Below are 10679 nucleotides of genomic sequence, written 5' to 3'. Positions count from 1 at the left end.
ATAGGGCTGAGTGGCAAGTCCCTTTATCAAGCTGGCCCTTGAAAGCATTCCCAGTGCATGTCCTTCCTTTCTATGTGTGAGGTAGTTAAGGAGTTCCGTGAATGATGCCAAAACAGATAGTGGAGGGAGGGGATTCCCTGGAGTATATGTCAGAAAGAAAGTTTACAATGATGCCATCTGAGAAACAGACACGAAGACTCAGAGTTTGATTTCCCCAGTGCTTTCTGCCCCCATGCATACCCCTCCCCACCACATATGCATTCTTCCCTGCCCCAAGCCCACATCACACCAGAGATGTCCTGGCTGTCGAGCCGCGATGGGTGAAGAATGAGTGAAGAATGGCTGGAGTGCATTCGTGGTCGGTGTCGGTGGTGGAGAGGAAAGCGGTGGTGGTGGGGGATGGTGCTGGGGGGGGGCGGGCAGGGCCAGCCAGACAGGAGAGATTTAGGGGCTGGGTCCAGGGGGTTTATCCATATGGGTTTTATAATTAGCATTCCAGGGTAAGTGGCTCTTCCATCAGATTACACCGTGCATCATGGATGAAACTACATGGAATCCACAGGAGACACATTGGAAGAAGACACATGTTCACAGTGGTAACTTGGGAATCCATGAAGGGCCAGTGGCAGGGCAGCCTGTTCACTGCCTCATAAAGTAACACTCTGGTTCTTGCTGCTACAATTTGTCATTGGTCTGGACAGTGGCAGCAGGTTCCCGGGATAGAACATGAACGAGAGGGAGGGACGTGGTGGGAGATGGCGGATCAGGGACTCGGCCTGCCTTTGTAGCTGCGGCCTCTGTGTGCTGTTGGGGGGAGGGAAGGGCATGTCCATATGGCGGGATGTGTGTGTGAGTGTGTGTGTGCTGGGGTGAAGTTAGGACTGCTGACCACACAGGCAGAGACTAGGCGTCACTAACTATAAGCTTGTGATATTTCCTAGTACCGATTTTATTTATTTTTTTTTTAAGATTTTATTTATTTATTTGAGAGAGAGAGAATGAGAGAGAACACATGAGAGGGGGGAGGGTCAGAGGGAGAAGCAGACTCCCTGCCGAGCAGGGAGCCCGATGCGGGACTCAATCCAGGGACTCCAGGATCATGACCTGAGCCGAAGGCAGTCGCTTAACCAACTGAGCCACCCAGGCGCCCTCCTAGTACCGATTTTAAATCCAGTTTTTATTAAGAGAGTCATATTTGTTAGCATTGAGACAGAACAATAATACGGATAATTGAGGTAATAGTTACTGGATCCTTACTCTGCATTGGACATTGTGCTAAAAACCTGACATTTGGTGCGGACCTGGTACCTCTTTGGTGAAGCCGCAGCTGAGAAGACTCCGGTGCTCGCCATGGCCAATGAAAAGCCCAAGGAAGGAGTCAAGACTGAGAACAACGATCATATTAGTTTGAAGGTGGCAGGGCAGGATGGTTCTGTGGCGCAGTTTACGATTAAGAGGCATACACCACTTAGTAAACCAATGAAAGCCTATTGTGAACAATAGGGTTTGTCAATGAGGCAGATCAGATTCCGATTTGATGGGCAGCCAATCAAAGAAACAGACAAACCTGCACAGTTGGAAATGGAGGATGAAGATACAATTGATGTGTTCCAGCAGCAGACAGGAGGTGTCTACTAAAAAGGGAACCTGCTACTTTACTCCAGAACTCTGTTCCTCCAGACCAAGAAGACATTCTCAAGTAGAAAGCCACAATTTGGTTCCACCACATCCTGACTACTACAGTATAGTTTTCTCTATTCTTTCATTTTCCCCTTCCCCGTTCCTTTATTGTACATAAAGTAACTGTGTATGTGCACAAGCATATCACATTTTTTTTAACTAAATGGCCAATGGTATGTTTTGATCGACATCAAATGGAGATGGGATGGGGGAAAATACTGTTTCTGTGAAAATACCCCTCTCCCCATTAGTGGCATGCTCAGTCAGCTCTTATCTTTATATTCCAGTAAGTTATTTTGCTCTCACAGTTTAACAAAAAAAGAAAAACAGCAAAATCCTTGCATATCTTGTTCAACTGGAGAATTTTAATGTTTTTCATTTATCATTGTAAAACCAAGGACAATTTTATAACTTTTTTGTACATAGCTGTTACATGTAGGGCAATCTGTCTTTAAGTAGGGATGTATTACCCTAAAAGAAATGAATCCTAGGTAGTTTTCCCTTCAAGTCAAGCATCTTGTTGTTTAAATAAACTTGTTGTTTAAAAAAAATAAAAATAAAAACCTGACATTCAGTGTGTGTGTATAATTTTTTTTCCTAGAGCCATTCTGTGAGTTAGGTACTATTATCATTTCTCCTTGGTAGAGGAATTGAAATGTAACATGATGTAACTTGTCATGGCCTTAAAATTTTTTTTATTTATTTATTTTTGCCAGAGAGAGAGAGAGCACACAACACGAGCAGGGGGGAGGGGCAGAGGGAGAAGCAGACTCCCTGTTGAGCAGGGAGCCTGATGTGGGACTTGATCCCAGGACCCTGGGATCATGACCTGAGCCAAAGGCAGATGCTTAACCAACGGAGCCAGCCAGGCGCCCCTGGCCTTAAAATTTTTAAATGCTGGAATGCGGCTTTAAACCCAGATGGGTCTGACTTCTGAGTCTGTGCTCTGGCCACGGCACTCCCCTCTTGGGTCTCAGCCTAGACACATGATGGGAAGATCCGATGGGGACTGACGTGGGCCTGGAAGTGTGGTGGTTCTGGATGCCGGCTGTCTGGATGCTGCAGAGGAGGAGGTTCCTGCACTGGGGAGGGATTGTGCCTGGTCACCTCTGAGTAGGCTGGTTGCATAATTTATCCTCCGGACTGGGACAAATTGGGAGTAAATGGGACTTTATTAATAATTAAGCTTAGAATAGAGGCATAGATCATTCTCACTATTGGATTTTCACCAAGTTCATGAGTCTGGGAGGCATTTGTGGGCTTCAGATGAATTTAATACGTGGCATCCATCATGTTTCCAATTCCTCATGGACCCGAGCCTCCCCTGCTTCTGAACAGTCAGGAAACCTCCACAACTTAGCACTCAGCACCATTCCACCATGTCAGATGACCTTCCTGTGCACCTGAGGGAGAGACATGACGGGGTGGTGTTGAGGAAGCTTGACTAGAAGAGCGGGTGCAGGAAGACCAGCCAAGAATCTAGGGCAGTAGCTTCTTCCGTCAGGTGATCACGCCCTTTGCTGGTACAGACCGAGCCTGTGAGGTCTCCACCTGATTCCTGGCTGGTCCCAGATACACAAGTGGGACTTCGCAGTCAGTTACCACCTCCATTGTATTTTACTGTCATTCCATAGCCGCCATGGACAATTTCCAGTGGGGTCGCATCCCCCTAAATCTTTAAAAGAAGGTTCGTTTATTGCCAGCAAGCTACATAGAACAGGTACATCATTCGACAGGAATTCCGCAATCCTCTCCTTAGGAAGCACCAGCAGGATGTTCGAGGAGTATAAGTTTCCACAAGGAGATCTGACCAGATCATTATGTTCTGTGTTCACTCTCTTTGCCTCGGTTACCCAGGTGATACCGTGTCGCTTTCCAATATCACATTAGGCATCATCTTCATGACATTCTTCAAGTTTGCACAGAACAACGTGTCTTCAGTAAAACAATGCTACGGAAGAACAGAGCTGCTCTTTGGCAGTTCTGATGATTTCCCTCATTTTCTACTCCTCCCTCACTGGTTTTTTTTTTTTTTGCACGATTATGATGGGGGTGATGTCAGATTTGGGGAACTGCGGGCTCCCCTTGAGTTCCACTGCCGCTGTTAGAGCGGCACACTGGCATGCAGGTGACCTTGAGTTACTCAGCAAAGTTCCTCAGTTTGGGGAGTGCGGTAAAGGGGTGTTCTCATGCATCAAAGCTCTGCTCTCACAGTGGAGGATGCAGCTGGCTCTCAGTCTGGGGGTGGGGGTGGGGGTGAGGGGTTCTCAGCCCTTTCTCTTCTGCAGCTGCTTCCTGGGCAGGCAGATACTCACGCATTCATCCATTTGCTCTATCATTCTTGTTTACTCAGAAATATTTCTTGAGCTCCTGCTCTGTCCCGTGCATTGTGCTGACTGCTTCTGATTTGCTGGGAAACATGATTGTCAAGGTCTCTGCTGGGAATGTGTTGTCTAGACGGAAGAGGACAGAGGGCAACGAGAAGGTGCCACTGCTACCTGGGTCATTTTCTCCAGCTCCCACTCCGCACATTGGGATCTTGCTCCATGGTCTCTCTCCTTCCCTTGGCTGGATCTCCAAGCATGAATACTCTGGTGGAGGGTTGGATATTTTTATCAGGCACAATGAGCGAGCTGAAGACACTTGAGCGGATGTGAGCAGAAAATTGGAATCAAGAAGTCAGAAAAATAATTTGCACCTAAGTTGCTTGGTGTGTCCCACCGGCCTCGCGAGCCACACGGATGCAGAATGTTCGTAAAATTCTGAACCTTCCAGCCAGGTCCCAGAGCAGTAAGTGTGAGTTTCTCTCTGAGGTAAATTCATCTTGGTGAATGCGAGTCTGTGTTTTTAGGGGCCAGCAAAATAAGACAGTTGAATATAGTAGGGACTGTTTTATTCTTTATAAAAGAACCTAGCCACTATCTATCTATAAGGCTTCTATTTTGTCGTTTGGATAGTATTTGCTGTATATTTTATGTATTTATGACAGGCGGAAGATATATCTTAAATAATCACATTGTATGGTGGCAGCAGATGTAGATCCTGGTTTATAGAAAATACTAAATAAATGATTGTTATTATAACTATTCTCACATTGCCAACACCGATTTACTACCAAGAGGTCACAAAAACTCCCTACTTTCACCAAACTTGAGTAAAGCTCCCCTGAGTACTCTTTCTGACTAGTTCCTGACTTTGGGCCTGTTATGTCCAGTTTTAGCAAGAAGCCTGCTGGGTCAGTTTAGCAAAACACCTTCACCTTGATATCTGATCGAATATCTCATCCCTAGCCCTCCATATCCTATCACCCTGCCCTGCCTTCGGCAAGACTCGTGTTCACTACACCAGTCCACCTAGCGAGAATTCTCACAGACCCGACGTGTCCTCTCAGTTGTTTTGCATTACAGACCCCACTCTGCTTCTTGGCTATTAATCTCCATTTGATTGTCTTGGATTCAGAGCTGAATCCTATCTCTTTCCCTTACTACAAAACCCTCTTACAATTGCCCCCTTGGATAAAGTCTACCTTACTATCTTTAACAAATGTCATGAATAATTTTTATTTAGCAGAAGGCCCTATCTTAACTATGAGCACAACATAGGGAGAGGGAAGGGACAGAAGAAGCTATGGACCACAGCTGTGATGAACACATCCTGAGCCCTGAAGCAGGGTGTCCACCAGGCTGACGACTGGCTTGGGCCATGGGACTGGTGGGGAGGTGGTCATACAGGACATTGGACCCAGAGGAAATGGGTAGTTAGCAAAGCCCTGCCCACATAAGCCCCTGTCTTGGACCTGGCACAGTGGGATGTCCAGAGAGTGAAGGGGCAGGGACTGCTGAGGGCCCAGCAGATCCGGCCAAGCAGCAGGTCCTCCACTCAACCAGAGGTGGTCTCAAGGGAACAGGAGGGACACATGGGACATCCTTTGTCCTTGGAAGTATCCAATGGGGCTAGGTCTGTGGGAGCATTTCCTGGGACTGGGCGGTGGTGAAACCTGCCTTGGTGGGTACATAAAAGGAAGCTTCTGCCCACAGCTTGGGAGCGGTCAAGTCCAGGTTCTAGAGCAATCTGTCCTCGCTCTTCCTGGACACTCTGCTCCCCTCTCCAGCCAGCCTGTGCATCTTGCTACCATCCCAAACTGAGATGGACAAGTCCCTGCTCCTGCTCCTGCTGCTGGCAGTCTTCCCTTTTGTGTTCTTCCAAGGAGTGGGTGAGGCCCTGGGGCGGCTGGGCAAGGGTGAGGGAGAAGCCCCAGGGTGATGGCCTGACCTGGCTGGGAGGGAACGGGGTTAAGGATGAGGTTCTGCAATGATCTGCCCCCCAAGGGTTTAAGGTCTCTGTCTGCTGTCCCCACCCTGACTACTCCCAGGGAAAGAGTTCAGGTCCCTTCCTAAGATCTCAGAGTGGAGTCAGTCACTCCCTTGGGGCAGATTGGGGCCAAGGGCTCTTCCCACTTTAGGGCCTTGGAGCTGGCTGGGATGGCCTTAAGCAGCAGAGCCAACGGTAGCTTGAGACTTTCTATAAAGAAGCAGCCTAGAGTAGTGTTCTAGCAGGAACAGGTCATTGAAGGGCTTATGCTGAACCAGTATTGCCATAGCAAGCGCATCGTTGCCACGTAGATGTGTTTGGGCATCAGATGACTTTTACGGGGAGGTACGGTAGGAAATCTTGTAAAACTGCATCCCTACTTTGGAGCTTCTACAGTCCTTATGTCCTATCATTTTCTAATAGATTCCTAGCCTCAGGCAGCTGTGTGTAGATGCTCTCATTGAGTTCTGCATAAGGACACCATAACTAAGCACTTTCACTTTATTTTTAACGGAATCAAGATGCCTGTGTCAAAGGACCATATCCTTAAAGAATCAATGGACTTAATCCAATAGGGGAGCATTTCCAAGCCTTAAGAGTATATTGGAGGAAGTGTTTAGGGTCATGGTTTCCCCTTGAACTCTTCGATCCTACCAGTATCCTAGCACACCTTAGTCTCAATCCATTCAACCCTGGGATTAACCTTCATGTCTCTTTTCACAGGCCCAGCCACATTATGTATGGTCTGCAACAATTTTAAGAGAGGTCATTGTTTGAGGGGCAAGGGCAATTGCACCATGGAACAAGGTCCTGGGTGCAGAACCAGAGATTTCTTCATTTTCACGGAGATAGGTAATGCTGTCAAGCCAGGCTCTACTGGCTTGAGCTGGCGCCTGCCTCTTGAAACTGTGGAGAGGTCCTCCAGTCTGAGGGAGCTTTGCTGGGAGGTGGGTGTGCCCCTAGTCCGGAGGCCAGGCTGGGCATGGTTAGGGGAAGTCCTCTTACTTTGAGCTCCAACTATTGCTCTCTGACCCTGAGTATGAACATCCTTCTCTTCCAGATGGGTGGCGCTACGACCACACTGAACTGGACTGCTCTGATCATTGCCTATCTGTAAGTTTCCATCTAGGAGCTCTGAAGATTTCAAACTTTTGCTGTAAAGGTCGAGATTTCTGTAATAGATATCAAGGAAAAGGATGGGAATGGAAGACTCGCTAATGGTTCTTCCCTTGTTGGTGGAGGTGTCCACTCCCCCATCCCCATCCTTGGCCATCCTTGACCCTCTCTGGGCCTCTCTCCCTCCACATGTGCTCCTGAGGAGCACGCAGCATCCTCCCGTCTCCTCCCAGCTCCCCTCCTCACTTCCCTCCTGCCCACGGGCTCCTGCCCCCCAACACCAGACACTGTCGGGTCACCCTTGGTGTCCTCTTGTCTGCAAATCACCAGCTCTCCTCACCCTGCGTCTCCTCCTCCTTCACAATCACTTGGCTTCTCTGGCTGACAGGCTGCCTGGTTTCTAGTCCCACAACTCAGGAGTGACTGTGATGTACCCAGACAGGGCAGGGGTTCCATTTCGCACATCAGGAGTTGGAGGGGTCAGTGGAAAACTCAGGAAAACCTGTCCCACTGGCAGACGGACAGAGAAGAAGGTGTCAAGGCCTGAGGCAGCAGAGATGGGCTCACCAGCTTTGGATGCTACACACATTCTCTGAGCCTACTGATGGCTTCCATTGTCCAGGGAGGGGAGTGGGAGCGGGGCTGGCGAATCACAGACACGGGAGACCACGGGAATAGGAAGTGAGTGAAGGCCACAGAAGCAGGTGGGGACCCAGGACGGAGGAGCATCGCCATCTCTTTTCTGTGACAACCGGCAGGTGATTGGCAGAGCAGGTTGAATGGAGAAATGGCACAGGAGTCACATGGCAGAGGGTTGAGGAATGAAGGGACCGTGACAGGAGGGCATAGGGAGTATGGGCAGCTCTTCCAAGGAGCTTGGGAGGAACTGAGAAAGTGGGACAGTATCTTTTATAGGAACAGTGAATTTCATATGTTCTTAGGCAAGGAAAGATTTTATTTTGGCAGCAATAGTAGTTTCCTAATGATGCCAAATTTGAGGTACAACTTTGGGACACTTTAATCTGTGTAGAAATTCATATTTTTGTCCTAAGACCAAAATAGCCCAAATTTGTAATTCATCATAGCTTTAAGTACCTGGGAAGGAATGCAGATAACATGACTATAGGTTCACAACTAAAATCTGTTGTAATTAAAGTAACTGGTGCCTTTTATAAATTGATCTTGTGGCTTCTTGGAGATTACCTCCACATTTTATTGATTTGACATTCTTCTTTTCCTTTTTTTATATGGACTGACTTTTCCTTTTTGTGTATATGCTCCATTTGAAATCTAGAAAATATTGAAATATTATATATACCTATGATATTATTTTATTTTATCATTCCAAGTATTTTCTAATAATTTTTAATATGAACTTTAATACTACTCTTATATAATTCTAGACATAATATTCTGTCTAATTGATTCTGAGGGGGCTTGGACTAGTATAATATTGAGGTTATAAATATCTGTTATTATGTAAGGTCATTGAGAAATTAAAGTACAACCTCAAGACTGTCTGTATGAAAAAAATAAACAGATTGTTTTAAATCTCCAGTGATTTGCTTTAGTTATCCTTTTATAAAGGCTAATGATTTCTTTAGAAGAGGGTCTTCAGACTTCACGTTTTCTTATATTTTTAATGTAGTTTGTATTATTTTGTGCCATAGTATAAAGAGGAAAAATATCCTAATTGCAGCAAATATTCTTTTGATTAATATTGTCATGCTTAAATAGGGAGTTGTTAAATTTGTGGTATTTTATCAGTGCATATGCATTATTTGGAAGAGAAAGAGAACATCAAATTATGAAGATGGGAAACTAAGAATCCAGGAAGGAATTCAGAATGCAGGTCACTGCTTTTAAATAACAATTCCTCCTTGGGAATAACAAAAAAAAGTATCATTTTTATTAAATTTGTCCAATTCAACTATTTCATCAAATAGTTTTTTAGATTGGGTGTAATGGAAGCCCCACCACAAGCTGGCTAAGACATTTAAGTAATTTATTAGTCGACCACACTGGAAATCGAAAGGATGAATTTTTTCCAGAGTTGGTCAAATATAGGAACTCTGGGTTCATTTCTCTGGGATTCTCTCACACTGCCCTTTTTTTTTTCCCTGGGAAGGATTCGTCCTCCTGCTGTTTATGTTCATGATTACGAAATGGCTGCATCAGCCCCAGGTCTCAAATATATAAACATTATCCAGAGAAAGACTTCATTTGTGCCAGAATTTTCTTCCAAATGCCTGATATTCACTTCCATCAGACCAGTTTAGATCACATGCCCACTCAAAACAAGTCCTTTGGCCAAGACTCACTTATTGACTCAGTTTCTCGGTTTCTGCGCCACCCCCGGGGACCAGGGACGACTAGGCCTCCCTGCAGTCACATGATTCTCCACCAGCAATCTGCGGCTCTTGAAAGGGGGGAAAGGAATGCATCCTATTGGGACAACCAAGGGCTGTCCATCTAGTAGAGTTCTGCATGGAAGCTCTTCGGCTAGCTGTCTGGAAAAGACACCACGTTGCAAACAATTTTCATGACTAAGATAAGCTTTGAGAGAGTGAATGCCCTAGTTTTCGAGGGAGGTCATTCCTATTGGAAGCGACCTTGAACCGCTCCTATTCCTGCCCGGGCATAATTTTCTACTGAATAACACCAGAAACGTTAAGCAGCTGAAGTGCCTCTGCAGCGAGCCTAACACAGCAGTGCCGAGGAGAAAATGTCTAAGCGAGGAATAACCAACCTCCTGTCTGTCTGGAGAGATGTGGTTCCAGCTGGAGGAAATAACCTCGTGCGGTGCGTAAATTGGGAGGTGGTGGTGAAAGAGAAAGCAGAGGAAGGAGAAGTAGGCACAATCCCAAACATTTCAGGAACTGACCTTAGCGGAACTCAGCTGCCTCATTTTATTTTATTTATTTATTTATTTATTTATTTATTGCAACATTTTTAATTATTTTATTATTTTTAAGATTTTTATTCATTTGTCAGAGAGAGAGAGAGAGCACACAAGCAGGGGGAGTGGGAGAGGGAGAGGGAGAAGCAGACTCCCCGCTGAGCAGGGAACCCGATGCGGGGCTCAATCCCAGGACCCTGGGATCATGACCAGAGCCGAAGGCAGACACCTAACTGACTGGGCCACCCAGACGCCCTTATTTATTTATTTTTTAAGATTTTATTTATTTGTCAGAGATCCCAGGACCCTGGGATGATGACCTGAGCCAAAAGCAGACACTTAACAAACTGGGCCACCCAGGCGTCCCTGATTAACATCCATTTAATGCATAGCTGTTACTGCCATTGGGTCTGCAGTGAGGAAAATGTGGGGTGTGTTCATGAGGAATCTGAGGTCACAGGCACATAGGATAGAAATATAGGAAACAGGAGCAGGGGACAGATTTGGACGTACTGTGCTGTAGTGGTTAAGAGTGTAGGTTCTGTCCTCACACAGCCTGGATTTAAATCCCAAGGGATGCGTATGTTAGCAGTCTGGGCTTGAGCAAGTCTCGTCAGTACCGTGTTTGATTACCTCATATGTAAAATGGGTATAAGGTAAGGGTTTGTCTCAG

At 46.2% G+C, this 10679-nt stretch overlaps 1 pseudogene; it reads left to right on the top strand.

The window, feature by feature from the left end:
- Positions 1–1350: 1350 nt before the first annotated feature.
- On the top strand, positions 1351–1705 carry LOC116645909 (annotated as a pseudogene).
- Positions 1706–10679: the final 8974 nt, after the last annotated feature.

The sequence above is a fragment of the Phoca vitulina genome, unplaced genomic scaffold (assembly GCF_004348235.1).
Source record: "Phoca vitulina isolate PV1807 unplaced genomic scaffold, GSC_HSeal_1.0 scaffold34, whole genome shotgun sequence".
NCBI lineage: Eukaryota > Metazoa > Chordata > Mammalia > Carnivora > Phocidae > Phoca > Phoca vitulina.
The sequence above is the reverse complement of the archived record's forward strand: the minus strand, read 5'-3'. Positions and strand labels throughout refer to the sequence as shown.